We start from the raw sequence: 6,000 nt of genomic DNA, 5'->3' as shown, positions 1-6,000 counted from the left end.
AGTTTAAAGTGCTTGTAACTCATAATAGAATATCAAAGCACAGAGAAAATGAAAAGGAGAAATTGGCTTCATCACAGACCCTTGCTTCCCAGAACACATTGCGATTAACAACGAAATGAGGATAGTTCTTTACCAAAATACAAGGTGAGAACAAGATATTCTTCCCCATTCCCATACCTTGCCTCCCGTACCCCTACAGCACCAGCCTGGATTTTTCTTCTTTTCATTGTTCTCTGAAAAAAAATTACTATTTTAACTTTCCTCTCAGAGAAATTTTAGAATAATATTATATGTCCTAAGGAATCCCTGTTGGAATATGAACCAGATCATGGGAAGAAACAATTTGGGCAGTATGGATATTTGGGTTATCATCCACTTTAAAGGACTCTTAGAAAAGATCATAATAAGGTGCTGCCCTTAAGTTCTTCGCAGAAAAGGGCTGCAAATGGGAACTCTCATGAGATCCACAGCATGAGAGCCTGATCCATTACTTTCCGTTATTTCATCCTTTCCCCTCCTCTCTTCACCTGACAAGAATCAGAGTAAATTTCTGTAATTCCTTCCCTCAGACATTCCTCGCAGCAGCAGTTTGCCAGGACCTGTCATCCAGTCAGGCACCACAGCCAGCATGGAGTGAGCAAAGCCCAGAGAAAGGAAGAAGGAGTCATTTTCCCTTGGAATTTTGATTGTTGCCACCGCCTGAGAAAGGCACTAGTTGCTACTGTGCATAGACTATTAGACTTGGAGTCAGGAAGACTTACCTTCATGAGTTCAAATCTGGCCTCATACTTACTATCTGTGTGATCCTGGGCAAGTCACTTAACCCTATTTGCCTCTGTTCCTCATCTGTAAAATGAGCTGGAGAAGGAAATGGCTAAACATTCCCGTGTCTTTGCTAAGAAAATCCCAAACAGGGTCACAAAGAGTCTGAACAGCAACAATTGATTATTGATTCCAGAAAAGTCATTTCATGATTATCTGCCTCAGTTTCCTCATTCCTAAAATAGGGATAAGGCACCTAACACACAGGACTGTTGTGAGGGTCAAATGAGGTTATATATGTAAAGTGCTCTGCAAACCTCTATAAATTTTAGTTATTTTTATTTTACATCTATTTTAGTGAAACTGCAGTCTCATTTTGTTCTGCTTTGAATACTTATTCTTACATTAAAAAACACTTGGTAAAAGTGAAATATTACTCCTAAAAGCAAGATACACATAGCTCCCCTGACATCTTGTCATTTAGATATTACTGAATTGTAGTGTACCATTCTCAACCCATTCCAAAGAAATAAAAATTACAAGTTAACACGCAAATAAATAGCTGTAACAAAGAGAATTTTTCAAGATTGCAGTTCCCTAAGACATTCTGACTTAGACAATATGTGCAAAAGGTATAAAAGAAAAAGAACAAAATCTGAAAACATTTAGAATTTAGAATTATGTCTGGTGCAAGAATATGTCTGTGTCAGCAGAAAGGAATGGAACTGCTGTAGTTGAACATATGTCTTAGTTTTACAAATCAAATCATGAGATTTTTTTTTTTGATAGCAATGAAATATGAGACACAATGTCAACCAAGAAATTTCCATTGCACTTTGGTAATGTTCCTAGGGAAGTTTGGAAAATCACATTACAGGCAACTTTTTGGTTGGTTATTCCAGGGCAAAATCCCAACTAACTACTTTGGAAACTATTTGAACCCCTATTATTTATTTTCCTCCCCCAAATCTGTGCAACTTTTGGCCAGTTTACTTGTTAATCACTCCCCTCATTAGAAGTCAGATTGGGAAAGCAGCAGTCTATGCATCAGGCTCTGTGCTAAATGCTGGGAGTGTTGTGTGGACAACATTCCTCACAACAACCCAGGGAGGTAGGTGCTATTATTATCTCCATTGTACAGATGTGGAAACTGAGGCAGAAGGAGGTTAAGTGACTTGCCCAGGATCACACAGTTATAAGGGTGTGAGGATGAATTTGAACTCGTCTGCCTAACTCGAGGTCCAGTACTCTATCCACTGCACTACTCAGCTGTAGTATGTTCAATTTCGGTTCAGACTAGAAGAAGAAATATGATTTCTGGGAAATGGAGAGTAGATTCAATTGACATGTTTTAAAAGTTACTTTTTTAAAACAGTTGGTTGGCTTCTTTCAAACCATTCATTTGGATCCACTTGATTGAACGGTTGTTCTCGAAATAATCATTTGGTGATTCTTGAACCTTTTCTTCGTAACTTGAGCCTTGAGAGTATGTTCCTTGATAAAAGAACTCTCCAAAGGATTTTGGGGGACTCAAAGGTCAAGGTCTTGGTACTTGTATTGTGAAGCTTAAAGTTCTTATGTCTCATGTCCTGTCAATTGTACCTCTGAAAATGCTCTTGACTCCTTTCTATTCTTACTGCGCCCTTCCTGGTTGAGGCTCCACTTGTAGCCTCCCAAGTGGATGACTTGCCTCCTGTCTACCCTTCCTCCAAACCATCCTTCATGTGGCCCAATTAATTTTTTTTGAAATCCTGTGCTGACCATATCATGCTTCTATTGAAAAAAAAAACCTTCAGTGGGTTTCCATTACCTATCAAATAACATATAAACTCATGGAGGACCATGAGATTTTTTAGCATTGGAGGAGATCGTATAGGTTATCTGATCCAACCACATCATTCCATAGATGAGAAAAAGAAGTGAAGGGACTTTCTTCAGGTCACACAGACAGAAAATAATGACCAAAGGTGGAAATCAAATGCAGGGTCTTTGAATGCACTTCACTGTTCCTTCCACTGTACTACTGTCTCCCTCATTCTGGAAATCAAGGCATATTCAATCGGACTCCAATCACCCTCTCCAGGCTTCACAGATGGAGTGAAGAGGAATACTTTGGTCCAAATCCTGCCTTAGGAACTTACTAAATGTAGGACCCTAAGCAAGTCATTCTACCTCTCTGGGCCTCAGTTTCCCTATGTGTAAAATGAAAGGCTTGGACATAATAGCCTCTAAAGCTAGCTCTAAATTGATGGTCCTTTGGTCCAGTAATCTTATTTCCCTTCATTAACTCTAAGTTATAGGCAATCTGGACTACTCACCAGAAACTCTTTTTTTCAGACACTTCTTATCCTGTTATCTGCTCTCTCATTGGCTTAGTTCACTCTGCAGCTCTCTCCTCCAAAACTAGAATGAGCATGTGACTCCCACCCCCACCCATCTTCATTTGCAGACACCTAATTCTTTCTTTTTAGGCCCTACTTATGCATCACCCTCTCCATAATCCTTGAGCGACCTCTCCACTCTCACATGTCTTGAGGATTTTGCATAGAATCCCGTTCTGGATGCATCACCCTTCTTCATACCATTAGCTTTGGAACTCCAAATTGAGACTGAACTGTCCTGACTGATGAATGAGGGAGAGGAAACTCAGCTGCGACACTGTAGATAGTCAGCCCTAGCCTACACTTCATTTCCCATCTAGTCACCTTGCCATTTACCTTCCTACCATGGACATCTTCCCCTCTCCCCACTTCTTTATGTGAACACAAATCAAATCAGTACAGCAGTAATTAAATCAAGAACACCATAGCCTCTGGAAAGGGATAATCATTGACTGACTGATAATCATTGCAATCTTTATGGATCCTCAAACCAAAACTCCATTCCATGGTCCCCACTCTCCTTATATAGGACATATGGATGCAGTGCCTGGAGTCAGGAAGAGTTATCTTCCTGAGTTCAAATCCAACCTTAGGCACTTCCTAGCTGTGTGATCCCAGGCAAGTCACTTAATTCCTTTTGCCACAGTATCCTCATCTGTAAAATGAGTTGGAGAAGGAAATGGCAAACCAATCCAGTAATTTTGCTGAGTCACTGAAAAGACTGAATAAGAACAGGTGTTATAAAAGCTTTTTGCAAAAAAAAATGAGATTGCTTAAAACAAACCCTGAAAAGCATGCTAGGGAGGATTTCTGGTGGTTCCATTTGTATTTGAAATGTGCTGAGGACAAAAGAAATAAAAATAAAGTTAAAAACTAAGTAGTGGTTTTTATCACATTCAAAGATAATCATTCCCAGAAGAGGGGCCCAACTAACATTTACTTTCATTTAAAATGAATATTATATGTTTACTAATGTCCTTGCTGGACAGAGGGCAATCAGAGGGCAAACCCTCTATAGGAAGCAGGCCTTTTATCTTTTCATTTTGTAGAGGAAATTTCTGTCATTCTTTCCAAACTCATCCTTTCGTGGGAAGATGGTTGATCTAACAGAAGAATATTTTATTAATTAGAATTATTAAATAGAATATTTTAGTAATTAGAATTAATTAATTAGAACTTAGGACCTGAAAGTAGCTTTGGAAGATACCTATCATAATCATTAAGACCCTGAGGATGCTCAGTCTGAAAAAGAGGAGAATCAATCTTATAGGACAGTTGGACTCAATCTTCTGAAGGATTTTTAGGTAGAATCCAAAGGATGCTGGAGTCCACTCTTATGGGCTTGTGAGCTGGTTGGTAAATTTTCAGTGGGAGCATGTATACCTTGGAAACAACCAAACCTACAAGTTAGAGCTTGATTTATAACAATAAATCACAACACTGTTTATGTGTTCATAACATAAAACAGAGCACTGTTGATTATCAGATTTAAAAAAGTGATGGAGAAAGTGTTTAATAATACAGATTAAATTTTAAAGTATATCCTGCGCTTCAGAGAGCCAGTTGTTAAACGGATCATCTAAGTGTCTAATCACGAATTCCTATGTGCTGGAGAATTAATGTAGAGACTGTAATTTGTAGCTAATTATGCTCAGCATTTAAAAATCTTAAAAAGTGCTAGGTAAATGTTAAGTTGTTATTATACCTTATTTTAAGATCTTAATTTATAGCCTATATTGACCTTCACTTTTCCTTTCTCATAAAAAAAGGCTATATTTCAACTTTTTCTAGCTAGTGAGTGTGTCTTGCTCTTAGCTCACATAGAATTGTATTCCACTGATTTGACACTTGTCAAATTCAGTCTCATATTACTTATTTTAAAGTTATTTTTATCTCAAACTTAACAAACACCAAATAAAATGAGCATTTCTATATACATAACAGATCAGGAGGATTGTACATGAAATTGCTTATCTCTAGTGTGTACGACTAGCTTTCCTTTTTAAGTATGTCAGTTCTACCTGTACCTTTCAAAGCCATCTTGTATATGTCTGTGCCTCTTTCTGGCCATCCTTCTGTTCTCTTCCCTGCATTAAAAAAAAATTGTCTCAAGGATTGCGTTTTTACTTTTTTGTCCACCTCATCTCTACCTTTCATTGCCCTCGTATCTCCCATTCCCTCGGAAAAAACCAAGCCGAGCCAAAGAGTCAGCAAAACAAATTTTTACAATGACTGTATCTGAAAAAGTATTCTTCATTCTACATCTTGGGTCTTACATCCGTTTTAACTTACTTCTTTTCTTTCCAGTGTCTGCCATGTGTCTTACGCATAACAAACACTTGTTAAATGTTCACTAAATTGAATTTCATAGCAGATTGAAGGCATATGGACGACAGAGGTTTCTCTCCATCTCTGTGTCTTCTACAGTGTCCAGAAGAAAAACGTGGACGTTGAAATTAAATATGTGGTGAATAAATCTTCCACAAAGGCAGTTTTCTCCAGGGCAAGGTATCATTTTTAATAAAAGTGATGTGTATAGTATTAGAAAAAGCAGGTCCTGCTGGCACCTTAAAAAACCAGGGGCGTGAGTATGGTCAGTTTACTGATTAGGCTGGCAGGAACCAATACTTTGGCTCCAGGGCCTCTCTCGATAGCCAAAGACCCTAGGGAGGTTTCTATGATGACCCCCTCTGACTTTGTAGGAATGCTAGTTGCATTATGAGACCTAGCTGCCTCTGGCAATCTTGGTTAGCAAAACAAAAATCACCTCCATCAGGTTCCCCTGTTTGGCCTCCACCTTGGAAATCCTAACTTTAATGAGATAAGGCAAGGACAGGATACTTATCTCCAGGGAAGG

Source organism: Notamacropus eugenii, chromosome 6 (genome assembly GCF_028372415.1).
Source record: "Notamacropus eugenii isolate mMacEug1 chromosome 6, mMacEug1.pri_v2, whole genome shotgun sequence".
In the NCBI taxonomy this organism is placed as follows: domain Eukaryota; kingdom Metazoa; phylum Chordata; class Mammalia; order Diprotodontia; family Macropodidae; genus Notamacropus; species Notamacropus eugenii.
The sequence above is the reverse complement of the archived record's forward strand: the minus strand, read 5'-3'. Positions refer to the sequence as shown.